General features: G+C 31.8%; 1 pseudogene; it reads right to left on the minus strand.

The window, feature by feature from the left end:
* Positions 1-2,329: 2,329 nt before the first annotated feature.
* Positions 2,330-10,797, minus strand: LOC139486686 (uncharacterized; annotated as a pseudogene).
* Between the last annotated feature and the right edge of the window lie 6,448 nt (positions 10,798-17,245).

The following is a 17,245-nucleotide window of genomic DNA, read 5'->3' on the forward strand; positions in this document are numbered from 1 at the left end:
AAAGTTAGCTATATACTTTAACTTTACATTCCGCTATAAAGAGGATGTTCTCTCACTAAATAATTTAAAATGCTGAACGCAGCTATCCCATCGAACTAGAGATAATGAATACAACAGATACAGTTAAGTTTGTCTTATATCTTGACTAACATCTAGAAATTAAGACAGAGGGTTTGAAACCAAAAGTTTACGAAAAAAGAGATGATTTCAGCTTCCGAATCATAAACTTTCCCTTTCTATGTAGCAACATTCCAGCAGCGCCTGCATACGGAGTGTATATTTCCAAAGTAATACTATATTTCCGGGCTTGTTTTGAATATTATGATTTCCATAAAAGAGGGTTGCTGCTCACAAGGATGCTCTTAAACCAAGATTGTAATTGAAATTATCTCTTCGTAAATTTTACAGAAGCCATGACGAGTTGTTTGACCGTTATGGAATATTCGTTTCACAGATAATTTCAGATGTGTTTCTTATGGCGTAGCTACAGAGTCGTTCCGTTTTCACGAATATTGTTTACCAAATTAAACTATTTGTAATAACATAAGCAACACTACGGGTGCCACATGTTGAGCAGGATTAGCTTACCGTTTATGAGCCTCTGAGACCACCCCAAGTGTTTTGGTGGGGTTCCTGTTGCTTACTCTTCAGTTTTCTATGTTTTATCTTGTGTACTACTGTTTGTCGGCTTGTCTTAGCCATTGCGTTTCAGTTATTTTTCAATCTATGAGGTGGAATGTCCCTCTGGTATCGTTTGTCCCTCTTTTAGTTGTATTTTGATAAACGTATAGGAAATTATGGTCCTAAATAAATGCTCTCCTACTTCGTACTTCATGTGGAATTTTTTTTTGTATTCGAGCGTCAATGAGGAGACTTTTGGAGATGAATTTTGCAGGTGGCGCTAATACAACATTTCGATCCTAGTATCTATGATGAATTTAATCAGTACGTTTCAATTAGATAAAATGTCTGTCTTCGTATATTGATAAAAGTACAAACTGATAGAAAGTTTGCGCTTTAAACTGTTTATATTCATGGTTTAATAAGAAGTTTGAAAAACATGTTCGTTAATCATTCACGTGAATCTTTTTCATGAAATAGTTTGCCAGAAAAAAATCAAGAAATCATCCATGTTCAAAAAAACAATTGGTCGTCAGTAATCCAGAACATTAGACATTTCTACAGTCAAGAGCAAATTTGCAACTGTAAGAAATTGCCGTATCTAGAAGTTTTAAAAGTTGTTTTGAAACAATTTTATTTAGAGAAAAAATGGTTGCAAACGCATTGCTCATCCCGATTCAGAACTGAAGAAACAGTCGTTATACCAATGCAGATCGTAAAAAGTAAGTCAAACGGTGAAAACATTGAAGTCCACATGGCAGAGTTTATGTATGACGTAATACTTCATTTGAAGAAAGAAGTACTCGCAGCGATATCTTTACCACATCAACCGGAAGTTTGCAAGTTTGAAGCTTCGATGACAGCAACATGGCGGTCATCATAAACCCTGTAAGCGTAGTGTCGCAATCTGCCTCAAGTCTTCAACAGACAGTAAGCCTTCTGGTTAACAAAAAGAATCCCTTTTTTTATTTTGTAAATTTACCTTTTGTTGCCGTCCGGTTCTAACATTTTTTACAAGAAATATGCTATATCGCAGAGAATACAAAAATGAATACTTTACATCTACTTGGGGATTGTCAGACTATAGACCATATTAGTGAGCATGGTGAAAGAAGCAAGACTTTCATGATAACCATTTTCAAACAGTAAATATTCTAATAGCTAAGCACAAAACTGAAGGACCGGTATTTAGGTATTATATTAAACACAAGCACAATGGAAACACGATTTCCAAAAATTAGAGTATTTCACTTGTTGTCATAAGATATGTGATTTAATTAGTAAACTGTTGTCAAAATCATCTTATATCAAAAAAAAAAAAAAATATAAATATAAAAAAAAACTAAAGTCGAGGAAAATTCAAAACAGAAAGTTCGTAATCAAATGAAAAATTTCAAAAGTTTAAACACATCAAACTTCATAATTACTGCCATATTCGAAAATACAGTGATGACGGTTGTGAAAATTTAAATATTGCCACTAGAGTTATTTTATCTGGCAGCCCTTTTTTTGACATAATTTGTGAACTTATCAAGTAATGCGAAACATTTGATTAAATTCGTTAATATTAACCAAATAATGTAAAGTCACTTTCGAATTTTGGATGGAATGATTCAAACTGGAATGGTGTCACCACTTATCATGCATATGATAGTTATTTTACATGAAGTTTTTAATATTGCACTGTATAGATTTAAAAATTCGACATTTACAAATTGTCTTTTTCATACCCATACACTTTTACACAAGTTATTGCTTGCAAACTAGAAACATATTTATTTTCCGTCACATTACGATCCCTAGTTATTAAACGCTATAGGCCATGACCTCCAAAATTCATTTAAACTTGCCTGTTAAAGTACACATTGAGCCGTGTGGTAAAATATAATAGAAATCTATACTCCTATACACCAAATATTGTCTTGACATATGAAATAAACTCATCATAGATACCAGGACTAAATTTTGTATATACGCCAGACGCGCGTTTCGTCTACAAAAGACTCATCAGTGACGCTCGAATCCAAGTAGTTAAAAAGGCCAAATAAAGTACGAAGTTGAAGACCATTGAGGACCCAAATTCCTAAAAGTTTTCCCAAATACAGCTAAGGTCATCCATGGCTGAGGTAGAAAAGCCTTAGTATTTCAAATCAAAAATTTGTAAACAGTTAATTTATAAATATAACCATATCAATGATAATTCATGTCAGCACTAAAAGAAGCTGACTACTGGGCTTGTGGTACCCTCGAGGAAATAAACTACCAGCAGTGGATTATTTAAATGGATAAATTTGAAGTGTAAACGCTTATTTTTGACCCCTTATTTCTAAACAGCTACACAAACAACCCCAACATAGAGTTCTAACATTTTTACTGTGGTATGGAAATTTGTTCTAAAATTTAACAGAGATTCATAAACTTAAGACCTTGTTCATTATAATCAGCTACGACAATAGCCTCCAAAACTAATCACATCTTTCCTATTGTGCTTTGAAACTAAAATGTTTTATAAATAAATATCTCTTATACTGTTATTGTCTTAAAAGCAGACACATTGGATGTTGGATGTGCACTAATTGATAATTTAGTCGTAGACGCATTTTTTTATATTTGTAATTAACTTTAATATAACTGACAGTTACTTAAATTACTCTCATATATTTACTTGGTGTTTTTATTGTTGGGATGTACAAAAACCTGGTTATGTCTACTCTGTGTATCTATTTGTATCCATCTCATGAATTATGCCTTTCTCAATAGATTTTTATAGTTTGTTCTTATGTTGTTCTGTTTCACCACTGTCCCAGGTTATGAATTGCATGGCTAGCCACTTTGGGCACATCAATAATTTTATATCATTTCGGTGCATGACCCGAAAGAATAACACCGAGTAGACGTGGCCAGGTTTTTTTGTCAAATATATTTCCGATCGTACATGTATATCTTAACAGTTGTTTTGAAGCCATATATAGTTATTCAGAATCCCGGCCGCGAAAGAAAAAACATTACTTCGCAAAGCAGATCTAACATGGTTGGGCTGTTATTTAGACGAAAGATAAATACAGTATGTGTTTTAGCAATAAAATCACCGTGACTGGCGATCTGATGGATAACATCTGTTGTAGAGTCTCAATTATCATGATTATAATTATTCCTGAAACTACATCTTACATTGATTTGTCATGTCATCTTAATCATGTTTAATTCAGCTATCTGAAATATTCCATCTGTATGACTTATATATCATGTACTGTGTTATGACTCTAGACAAAAAAGAACAGACGAGGGAAGGTAATGCTAGACCACCAAAAACTTCAATTTCGTCGAGGCTAGATGGACGAGTGATGTAGTTCGCCAGCCATTGAGTTAGGTGATTTGGTGGCACGTTACAGTATCTTAGTAGCATAATTTGAATCAGGCCAGGGAAGACGAAACATTTGCCTCAGCAAAATTACGGAGGTAACATTTTTGTTGTTTTATTTAGACGAAGTACTTATAAAATTTCTAACAAATGGCCATATGTTTCCTCGACCATTAGACATAGTTTAATTAGTTAACAGAACAGCGCAACTAGTCCAAAGTGGGTAAATTATGAATATACATAATATGTTTTCAGCCTTGTATCACAATCAGAAATTATAAGTCAATTGATATGTAATTCAAGTTCTAGGATAGGTACATTTTTTAATTAAAACATTCTTTATATTGTTTATATTGTTGTACAATAAGGTAGAATATTACTGTGAACAACAAATTGATCCAATACAAAATGAAAAAAAGCTAAAGCTGAAATGAATGAAAAACGTAATTATGCTCTTATATATCGTCAATTCTTAAGTCAATTGTTGGTTTGATCATAAAATCATCCTTTTCTACATTCAGTGTTGTCGTTTTAAATTGCTTGTACTGATTCGTCACTTTCGTGGATTGTCTGTAGAAAATACATTTTTCGTCCGACTATTGTATATTTTTTTGTTTTTACACATTACAAGAAGCTGTCCGATCATTAAACTACATGTATTTTGATAATTGTGTATTATTCAAGCACAAATACATTCTCTAGAAAGTATCACCAAGCAGAAGAGGCGTAACTCGTTGTATCAAACTGGCATACTACTAAAAAATGAACTGATAAAATTTAAACTTTATTGTTTATGTTTGTATAAAAATAAAAAGATGTTGTGTAATAGCCAATGCGACAATTATCCACCTGTGTCCCAATGACATACACAATGATATATTTACAAAATAATGAACAAAAAACAACTATGAAATACATCAAAAATGGCAGGCTCCTAACTTTGAAAGGAACAAACAGATCAACAGGTCGAATTAACAAAGAAAATACGATTTGAGAGTACTCGCAGTTACTGAAAGCTAGTTAAAAGCCAAAACCAATAAATAATAAAAAATCATGCATCAGAGACTAAAATCAACTAAAACACATCCCAGGGATTTAGTATTTTAACGTCATTAACAGTCAGAGAAGACATGAATTGTGCAATGCCAAAAATAAATGTATCGACAGGTAGAAGAATAGTGAGGAGCGACTTCTATAGAGATAAAAATTAACGTGTCTGTGTCACTATACATCTCGCTTCAAAAGATAACACTACAATTTAGGTATGTTTTAATTTGCTAATGACAAAATCGATATTAGTGCCAATGTAAACCATATTCAGAGATCTAATTACAATATTGGTACGATAACCCTTACTTATAAGTTTGTTTAAAGGTTCGATGAGTTTAAAAGTATCACATAGTGATTTCCTCGCTGTAAGTACAATATTACCATAAAATGTAGGATGTGAAATACCATTTTTAATAACTTTTCTACAGGTAAAGCCAAATCTACTAATCAAATCTTTGTATCTATGAAAGAATTTGGTAAAAGTTTTAAGTAATTTATGGTATCGAAATCCCTGACACACCAATTTCCCAGTGATGCATTGATTACGTTCGTTAAAACCTACGACATCAGAACACACACGGGCAAACCGAACGAGTTGGGATATATATAAACACCGTATGATGGAACCAAAGGCACATCGCCGTCTAAAAAGGAAAATTAACAATAGGAAATGAAAAATCGTCTCTTTTGTCAAGTATGGATTTGAGTACACCTCATACATTCATAATGCATCATATATTGCGTCGTTGCTATACGATCTGCAGGCATTTACTTTTTTTATGCCATTTTAAGTAAATTTGTTGACACAATACACCAAGTGACTGAAACAGAGAAATACAGGTACGAGACAGGTCGTCCGGGAAATAACTTTAACAAATTACACAAAAGTAAACTTGGACCGATACAAAACAAACAAGTCGTACTGGACCGTCGATGAAGACAACTCGTACCGTCAACTAACAACAATACAAAGATAAAGACAGTCAATAATGCTAATAAGACAGAGTATACAATTAAAGTTTTGACCAAAAAAAATATATATCAAAAGAGACTGTATATGAAGAAAAGTTTTGTCTCAAATTGTTGACCTTACATTTTGAGTATACAGATAACGAAAAAGACTTCTTGGACCTAAAGTATGACAATTGAATAAATGTCCATATTTGTTTATTACTGTTGTTGGAACGCTTGATGAGTAAATACTATTTTTAATGTTTAAATGTTACCTTCTTGATAGTACTGTGTTAAAATTCTAAGTGCACTCCAATTTAAAATAAAACCATGTAACTAAACCAAACACCTATTTTTCTTTATTTCATCAAACATTTCAAAGGTATATATTTTAACATTTACATTTACAGTAAACTATATTTACGCACTGAAAAAAATAAAATGTACAGTAAATCAAAACAAGTAACGAAATGAGCGCTGTATTTACAGATATGTATTTGAAATTTCTTTTAAACATATTTATTCATTTAATAATCACATCAACCCTAAGATGTCAAGGGAAGCAACAGAGGGGAACCCCATTTTACAGACTCATTCGTTGGGAAAAAGGCAAATAAGAAAAACAAACCACCCGTTATAATATAATTAACATCTATCTTTATGCATATTATCTATCTTTGTACAATTATACATGTATTTTTAATCTATCTATATATTTATACATCACACTATATTATTATCATTTGAATAAAAAAAACTCATTTTATCTGTAATTTCTTTCTCACGAGAGCTACCTGTATTTATAAAACAGTTCAAATTTATAGCACTTTAATCCGTTCTTCCGTTTTGTTTTATTTCTATAACATTAAATGTCTTGTCGATTGCCACTTGCTACTCGTTTAAAATTATCTGAAAGGAAAATTGTAGTTCATTCATAAAAGTTGGAAAAAGGATTATATGGTGAGTAAGTATTTGCTTATAATATGTACTTGTTGATAAAACGTGTCCTTATTTCAAGTATATGTTATGCATAATTTACATACACAATAGAAAATACATGTAAAAGGTAGATGTGGTATGGTTGCCAATGGCACAACTATCCACAATAGACAAAAATGACACCGAAATAAAGAACTATAGGTCATCGTACGGCCTTCAACAATGAGCAAAGCCCATAGTACATAAAGGTAGTTAAAAGCAATGCGTATGATAATTTATGCAGTATTGAAATTCATCACACTGGATGGACAGCGCGAAATATATATTTATATACGTTCGTATTTGGTTTAAGAGAATTGAAACAAAATTGCATTTCATGCTTTATCATATTGAAACCATCGATTTATTTATCCCTTTTTTTGATATTTTGCGATGAATCTAGTTTTACAAATAGCATATTTTGTAATAAGAAGCATAGTATCTGGAATTTGAAATTGAAATGTATTTGCATTCACGACACCCAAAATGATACTTCTTTCCGATTTTTGTAATTTTTGGTTCTCTATTTTGAACAAAATTCCAATATTTTCTCAAAATTTTTCAGCCAAACGTTTTTCCACCAGTATAAAATAAAAAAAATAGTTAAAATAGTGATTCTTTTTCATTATAAAAGTGACACTTATTGTTGAACGATTCATTTTTGTATATTTTCTTCAGTGCAAATTATATTATGTAGTTACTTCTATTGACGTTTTTTCGTTTTCCTGTTGGCTAAATTATTCTTCAAAGTGTCCAGAATAACCTTCTATATTTTCATTGATGCTGCAAGTGGTTCTGGTTGCAGAATATATAACATAAGAGAAATTGGACATCATTTACGAATCAACAAGCTTACAAATAAAGAGGTAAATCCAAACGTATGAATACACGTCTTAGCGTAAATGAAAAGAATGTTTACCAAACTCCTGAATTTTTTCCGAAAACCCATATTTAAATGAACAAGAGTCTATCAATTACCACTCAGCCCTTTCAAATGCTATCTGTTGTCCAAAAATAATACCGCACATTCCTCATTTTCTTATTCACAAAAATCTTTACATCTTGCAGTAATTTGTTGCCGTGAAAAAATATATGTTGTTCCCTTTGACGAACACTTCTTGATCCAAATCAATTATTGCGAAGGTACATTTTTTTAACCTTTCCGCCAGTACTCTGTCAATAATTTTATAGTCCGTTTTAGAACACCATTTTCCAAGACTTAGATATAAGCGTTATCGCATCTCTGATTTGAAATTCACAGAGTACATCGTTGTCGAAAATTTTCTTAATAACTGCCACGAAGTCGTCGCTTATCAGAACCAATACGATTTGTAAACTTTATTCACAATTCCGTCTAAGATATGTTTTAATTTTATAATGTTTTGGAATTTCAGCATGGCAACATGCAAATGAAGTGTCATATGAAATATAAAAAAAAATATTATCCAAATAGTACGCATCCTGTTTTGATACAATTACATACTGTTGTTATTACACGTAGAGACTTTCCGAGCAGTTTCACCAGTAACGAAATAGTTAATAGTTTTAACGTCAAAACGAATTTAAAGTTGAGGATTATTAAAAACAGATAATACTAGTAAGGTATAATGTTTTCCTGAGTAAGGATACCGGTACCAGTAGTATTTCAAACTATATTCAAAGTGTTGTAAACTTTAAATTTATGAAAATGACCGTTATTTTAAGTCACTACAGTAACAGTTTGGCTGATGATACACATGGAGAAGAAACGTCCACCCGCAGTGACATCGGTCAATGTCAAAGGTTAAACTAACATATAAAACAGCAAGGGTTAGAATTTTGTGAGACGCTCGTCCGATAAATCAGAGTTTGATTGTTACAACGACGTTACTGGTGAGAAAAATATAATGAAACATGTCTTCCTAATAGAAAGACAAAACATTACTTGTGAAAAACTGTTAGTTCTTTAGAAACCCAAAAGTGTATAGTTAATGAACGATAATTAAGTGAATGTGTTGACATCAGTTCATCGGGTACAAACTACTTTGATATCTTAAAAACGTCAAAAATACAGCATTTTACAAATTCCATGACTGTGAGTTCCTTCGATGGACAAATATATTATCAACGTATTTGTGTAGTATAATGGAACTCCACCCCCTAAACCGACAAAGGATAAAAAGTCAATGTGTAATTTTCATGAACCTTTTTTTAAATTTATACGTTGATATGGTAAGGCTTCGATACTAAAAACTGGTTTTAAAAACACAAAACTTTTGAAACAATTCAATTGCACATCTCCGAATATAGATTATTCATCTCAAAATAACTTATATACATACTAAATTGTGTTTAATCAAACACAACGGCATCACAAACTGATCCAACTTTACGCAATAATGCATTTAAAAAATGGCATTCCAATTACATTTATAAAGACACGTTCTAAATGTTATCGATTCTTTTGTGCAACACCTATTTTACAATGGTTTGCTTCTGTTGCAAATTTGAGAGAGTTAAGTGTTTCCTCGACACAATCTTCCTGCGGAGAAATGTTTACAATCATTAAAGTTTTACTATTTCCTCCAATAGAATGTTGTAACAGGTAAGCCAACTAAGACGGGTGCCACATGTGGAGCAGGATCTGCTTACCCTTCCGGAGCACCTGAGATCACCCCTAGTTTTTGGAGGGGTTCGTGTTGTTTATTCTTTAGTTTTCTATGTTGTGTCATGTGTACTATTGTTTTTCTGTTTGTCTTTTTCATTTTTAGCCATGGCGTTGTCAGTTTGTTTTAGATTTATGAGTTTGACTATCCCTTTGGTATCTTCCGTCCCTCTTTTAGAGTCCCTGTACGGTATTACCTTTTCCTTATCTTTTATAGCCCTTATGACTCTACCAAGTGTAGTTAGCGATCGGTCTATAGCTAATGCCTCCCTCATGTGTTGACCTTCTACCCCAGATAATTTTATTCTTTCACTTCCAGCCAAAACAACGAAGTACAAGGTACTTTTGCTTGTTTAATCGGTATTAGAATTTTCCGCTGTTATCTTAAGCGTAAATACACTGTGACATCTAGATGACCTCTGATTACTTTTAGTTTCTGCTACTGTCCTATTGTTAGATGCTTTTTGTAACAACATATATACTTCGTTCTCTTTGGCGACCCGTTTACTTGTTATGTTAGTAACACGAGTTTCATTTTTAACGTCTTGGATTTCAGGTTTTTGGTCGCCCTTTTTATCACATAGTAGGTCATTGATTTCTTTCCCGTATATTTCAAAGCATGAGAAATCTACTGCATATGTCCAGCCTTCAATTTTAAGCTTTGTAATTGTATCAAAAATTTGTACAACTACTCTTTGGGTGATTCCTCTATTTTCATAATTATCATTTACAAAAGTACCTTCCATTGTAAAAGTCTTTCCAGAACCCGTCTGGCCATACGCAAATATACAGACGTTATAGCCATCTAAAGCACTCTGAACTAACGGTGATATTTCTCTGAAAATTTGCTCCTGTGTTGCGTTTTGCTTGAATACTTTGTCAAAACTGAACTTATTTATTTTTCTTTTTTCATTTCTAGTTGTTACAACCTCTATAATTTTGTTTTGATCAGGAACAGATATTTGATTTATTTTGCAAGTATTTCCTTTTTTTCATGATTCAGTAAAGGTCGGACCCTGCAGAATACTCGGATGTTGCCCTCTAATTCCATTATCTGATTGTGCAATTGCTTTCTCTCTGTTTCAAAAGCGCTTTTATCATTGCATCTTCTGCTTACCTCTCTTTCTATTTCTATTATCTGTTTGTCTCTTTGTGTATTCTTCTTGACAATTTCTGTGTCACTACTTTGCATCTGTTGTTTCGGTTTCAGTTCCGCTATCTCAGAATCTTTTAACGAGGACCAATCTAAAAGATTTATGAACAAGAGGCTCTCAAGAGCCTGAATCGCTCACCTTAATTGTTTTGGTTAAATCTCTCATCAATGATTATTTTGGCTTTTCAATTTATTTAAATGTTCTTTGAATCGTCCTATTTTCTTCAAAAGCCAAAAAAAATAAATCATTTTCTCCTATGTTCTATTTTAGCCATAGGAGCTATGTTTCTTGACATACATGGAAATTAAATATAAAATTTATACTAGAACTCTGAAACTCATTTAGCCTAAGTTTGGCTGAAATTGATACACCAGTTTCAAAGGAGAAGATTTTTAAAAGTAAGTCAACATGATGAACAAATTGTGAAAAAAGTCTTTAAAGGGCAATAACTCCTTAAGGGGTCAATTGACAATTTTGGTCAAATTGACTTATTTGTAGATCTTACTTTGCTTAACATTTTTGCTATTAACAGTTTATCTGTACCAATAATAATATTCAAGATAATAACCAAAAACTGCAAAATTTCTTTAAAATCATCAGTTCAGGGGCATTATACCTGAAAAACCAGTTACCCAATTCGGCTGAAAATTTCAGGACAGGTAGACCTTGACCTAATAATTACTTTAACTTCTTGTCTTATTTGCTCTAAATGCTGGAGTTTTTGAGATATAAGCCAAAAACTGAATTTTACCCTGTGTTCTATTTTTAGCCATGACGGCCATGTTTTTTGACGAAATAGAAAAATATAACACAAACTTTATTTTATACACCCTACTGATCATTCAGTTGAAGTTTGGTTGAATTTGGTTGAGTAGTTTTAGAGGAGAATATTTTTTAAAGTTAGCAAATATGATGAACAAATTGTGAAAAATCGTCATTAAAAGACAATAACCCCTTAAGGGGTCAATTGACAATTTTGGTCATATTAACTTATTTGTAGATCTTACTTTGCTGATCATTTTTGCTGTTTACAGTTTATCTTTATCTATAATAATATTCAAGATAATGACCAAAAACTGCAAAATTTCCTTAAAATAACCAATTAAGTGGCAGCAACCCAACAATGGGTTGTTTGATTCATCTGACAATTTCAGGGCTGATAGATCTTGACCTAATGAACATTTTTACCCCTTGTCAGATTTGCTCTAAATGCTTTCGTTTTTGAGATATAAGCCAAAAACTGCATTTGACCCCTATGTTCTACTTTAAGTAACGGCGGCCATGTTTTTGACGGATCAAAAATCGAAGCACAAACTTTGTGCAGGATAATCTAAGGAACAATCATGCTAAGTTTCATCCAAATCCATTCAGTAGTTTCAGAGGAGAAGATGTTTGAAAAATTGTTAACGACGACAGACGACGACGACGACGACGACGACGACGACGACGACGACGACGACGACGACGACGGACGCCAAGTGATGAGAAAAGCTCACATTTCCTTTTAGGAAAGGTGAGCTAAAAATCTGACCAATAACTATGTCTGTATTTTTTTCTCAATTCCTATTAATGTATAATGAATGGATTAACCTAAAAAAATAATATATCTTTCCTTTATTGTAGAAACGGGAGGGACATGCTAAAACAGGGCTAATATTGTATTGGATATATAGTAAAATTTGGCATACTGTAAAACATGGTATGGTACGATGGTATGGTATGTGTTATGGTATGTGTTATGGTATGATGGTATGGTACGAATACCATCATACCATGGTATGCATGAATGGTACCATGGTATGGTATGATGGTATGGTACAAATTACTATACCATGGTACAAATTTGTATACCATGGTATAACTTGATGGTATGAAGCATGGTATGGTTTTTCGAAGTAGGAAATTTAGAAAAGTCTATAAACCTATTCTTAAACAGGATTTTATTAATTATCTGTTTTCTTATCTTTCTTTTTTGACCTATTCCAAAACAAACTCTTTTTTTCAATAAGAAACAGGAACAAGAGTATTTATTGAAAAAACAATGTAAACAAAATATTCATTGGTTCAACTTTTTCAAGACATTTAGAATCAAAACAATTAATTTAGAAAAGAATTACCCACATACATTCAAAAGCGGAGTCAGTTCTTTTAAGTTAGGATATTGACATATGTTAAGCAAGTTAAGAACTTCATAAAGTTGTAAGCAAAAATTAAAATTGTGGAAATCTTGATTTATTCTTGTCCTATCCTTGCCACATAGTAAAACTATAATGTTGAAGAAAAACAGCTAAAGTGTGCACGGGGTTGGTGATTAGTTGTAGTTAGTAAGAATATAATCTGCCGTGACTTAAACTTTTCTTCAATTAAAGGACTTTTTTATTGCTATTTTTTTTATTGCTGTACAAGTGTTATTTTGTCCACTGTAATTAATTTTGTCATATTAACATTTTGGTTATCGTCTGTTAAAGTCATTAAGTCAAATGGCTATCCTGCTATAAGATTAACATAGCATGTTTTCTAGGTCACGTAGTAAATACTTTTATATGATTTATTATATGCTTTATTTTTGTAAACAAAGAGTTGGAGAATATTTGGAGATTATTTAGGTCAGTTGGGAGAATATTTGGAGATTATTTGTATTCATAATATTCGATGGAACATCAGATGAAATTATAGATTCTTTTCGTCTAGCAAATGATTATAACCCTTTATTAAAGTCTTAACTAAGATATCTCAAACGAAAAAATGTTGTTCTAAGATGTTGATGAAATTAAAGGTCAAAGATTTACAATACATGGCATTATTGACCTTGAAATACATTTTAAAGAAACCTATTCTTATCTCTATCTGCAAAGAAATAGCTGTCACTCACAGCATGCATTTCGAGTATTTTTAAAGGTGAAGACAGCAAATTAGAAACACAAGTGACCATAACAATTTGATAAAAATAATAACTAGAACTGTTGATGGAGAATTGAAATATCAATATACACATAAATCATTTTCATATTTGATTATATTAAAATAATGCATCTTAAAATGACCATCTCAAGCTTAATTGCAGAAACACTAAAATAGTGTTGGATCCTATGAGAAGCGTTGTTGCATGGGTGTTTTATAATAACACAATTTTCTTTGTTGTTGTTTATCCTGAATTTCAAAACATAACTGGGTATGATTATATTATTATTATTACATATAGTATACAAAATATTCAAATTTTGCAATTAATTAAGAAAAAAATGAAATAAAGTTGTTTAATAAAATCTCACATAATAAAAAAAAAAGACACATTCCTTGGTTGATATTGTGTATTCACTACCGTAATGCACATTGTTTTTATATATAAATGAAGAAAACAAAAAACAATCTACAACATGTGCTATCTATCCATGTATCAACTAACATAGTATTATATTTAGTGACAGTTTAATTTGAAAGTATGGTGTTTTATAATCCACACAGAGATGCATTCACCTTTTATCCACATTTTCAGTTGGAGTTATTGGCCATAGATGTAGACAGAATATGCAACTGTTTAAAGTGTCATATTTCAAAACAATATAAAAGTTTACCATTGACAGAAGATTATGCATTAAAACTTTAACTACATTATCTAGATTATAATCATAAGATATGTAGTACTTGCCAAAATTTCAAAGAATAATTGACAGCCATTTCAACCTGTCAGAACGGGACATTATATCTATCCATCTTATCTTAACTTAATAGTTATCTGATATGTTTAAATTGATTTTTTCTTGTTTTCTGTTCACAGCATTATGTAAGTGATAGTCTATCTGGTTTGTCTACATCTATTTATTTTGTAAAATTTTATTTTCATAAATAAAACAGCTATATGTACATAATGTCAACAAATAATAAAAAAATCATATTTTAGATTTTTCAAATTTTCCTACTTCAAAAAACCATGTGTTGTTCATTCAAATTTACACAAGTCTGTCTACAGGTTTATCAGTCTGTCTACTGTCAACTAGTCTGTCTTTCTGTTCAACATTTATCTATGTGTCCCCTAGTCTTTTTACTTTTCAACTGTCTGTCCTTATGTCCACAAGTCTGTCTACATATTCACCAGTATGTCTATGTGTCAACTACTCTGTCTTTCTATGTGTCCCCTAGTCTTTTTACATATTTAACTGTCTGTCTGTATGTCTACAAGTCTGTCTACATATTCACCGTTCTGTTTACATGTTTACCATTCTGTCTATGTCCACTTGTCCGACTAAAGAACATTTACACTGGCTTTGAAATAGCTTTCAGTGTAAACAGCGCATACATTTTACTTTCATTTCGGTGCTTTGAATCTATTGTTTTTTTTTATGTTAGTGATTATTGTGCACCGTACTAACAATTTAGTGAAGTCAATTGCAGATGATATTTTACAGTATGTTCCTGCGGTGTGCTGTCCAGTATTGTGTTGGATGAGGGTTGAGTTTAATGCCGCCACCTTCTTTAAGTGCCATTCCAACGCCAGGAACATGTAGTACAGTGATTGTTGACGTTTCATGTCGGTCATATGTATTTCGTAAATTATTTTGTTATAAATAATTCCGTTAGTTTTGTTTGAATTTTATTCACATTTTTATGGTAGGGGCATTTTAAAGCCGACTATATGAGGGTTTCTCTTTGTGAAATGCCGTGCGATCCTAGTGGCCTTTAATTAGTTAATACCACGTCCAAATTGTATCATTAGTGCTGGAAAGTGTTCGACCCTATGTATGCACCTGTAGGGCAGGTGGTTTTTTTTTAAGATCTTGTACAGCTCAAACTATAATGTGGTTAGTCCATGTACTTCCACGTCTTCCGTGCTGGCAAAAGCGGGTGTTCATATCTCCTATAAGTTTATGGAAGTTTCATCCGTATCGGACTTCTTCTCCTGAATGAAAGCTTTAGGTCGACGAGTATTCCTCTCTATCCTTGTTTTTTTGAGTGCTTTTACGTATTAATACTTTATACTTTGCATGATATATCATACACTGATATAAGAACAGTTACTATTCTTTGGTTTCATAAAACATTCTTATCGTGACGTCGCCGACGTTATATTACAAGGCGGAAAATTTAGCTTCTCACGCAACTACGGTGGAAAAATTGGCCTGATCCTGTTTTTTCCCCCATAACGCTGAAGGGGAAAAGTTGGATCATGCCAATTTTTGCGGGGGGGAAATATTGGATCGATCCAGTAAATTTTGAGGGGAAAATACGGCCATTTTAGCCATAGGGTCCAAATGAACCTTAACGATACATGAATGCAGTTTCCAAGCATTGTATTGTGTAAACTAATAACAATATTAATTCAGTGTAGCTACAGTATAATAGATATGATAAATTATAGATATAAACATGACAAAAGAGTAGAATAGCGAATTTAATTTGATGCATATCACCTGACCGGACACATGCATGTTATGTGCAGTCATGAACTAACTAGGTCACAGCTTGAATTCATTTGCATTTTTTTTTTTTATAGAAATTCGAAACATTCCAAAGTTTTAAGTATGATTTTCTTTTTTTTTTCTCTCTAATTTTATTTATGTTAATTATGTCCCTGATTTCATTTTGGAATATCTTAAAAATATCAATCACCTTGTCTTTCTTGTCAGACATGTAATATGCTTTATAAATTGAAAAGTAAGTTATAGTTAATAGATAGTTAATATCATAATAATTCTCATCTTCAATTTTATAGCCAGTTACTAAACTTTCAAGACTGAATATATGCTTTTCAACTTTTAATAGTGCTAAAAGCTGTGTAACTTTGTGCCAATACTGAACATTATGTGAACAGGAAAAAAAAGAAGTGTTCATAATCATCATGTTGTTTACAATGGAAGCACAAACTACTCGATACTATTTTCCATTTATAAAGTAATTCATTACAGGCTAATATATAATGCATTATTTTCCATTTAAACATTTTAAATTTGTTGTTTTCAAGGTAGTTAAAAATAAAGTTGAATGTTGATTTAAATTGTGTAGACATTTTTTTATGCGGAATTCTTTCCCATATTAAAATTCCTGTTGGGTTATCATTTGTAAATTGACTTTGTAGGGACGTGTATATTTCTTTGTTGCTCGAGTCTGGTGAAATTTCATGTTTAAGTAGGATATTTAAGTTTACTGATTTCTTTATATTGACAACAGTTTTATAAGAGTTTTCTTGTTTTAAGATATTTTGCCAGTGCTTTGGTATAGAATTTTTAACTAAAGAAAATTCTCTAATCCAATGTTGTTTATTCTTTAAATTTTTTAATACAGTTTTTGATGACATGTGTCCGTTTTCGTCTATTATATTATTGATGTACAAAATATAACTGCTAATCCAATTTTTAAAAAAACAGACATTTATCTTTTCCTTTGATAAGATTATTTCCCCATATAATTTGTTTTCTAACTTCAAGAAAGTTTTTAGGAGTGATAGTTCGACCTCCTTTTACTTCTACCCAAGTTTTAATTAATTGTTTA

The sequence above is a fragment of the Mytilus edulis genome, chromosome 8, assembly GCF_963676685.1.
Source record: "Mytilus edulis chromosome 8, xbMytEdul2.2, whole genome shotgun sequence".
Taxonomy (NCBI): Eukaryota; Metazoa; Mollusca; class Bivalvia; order Mytilida; family Mytilidae; genus Mytilus; species Mytilus edulis.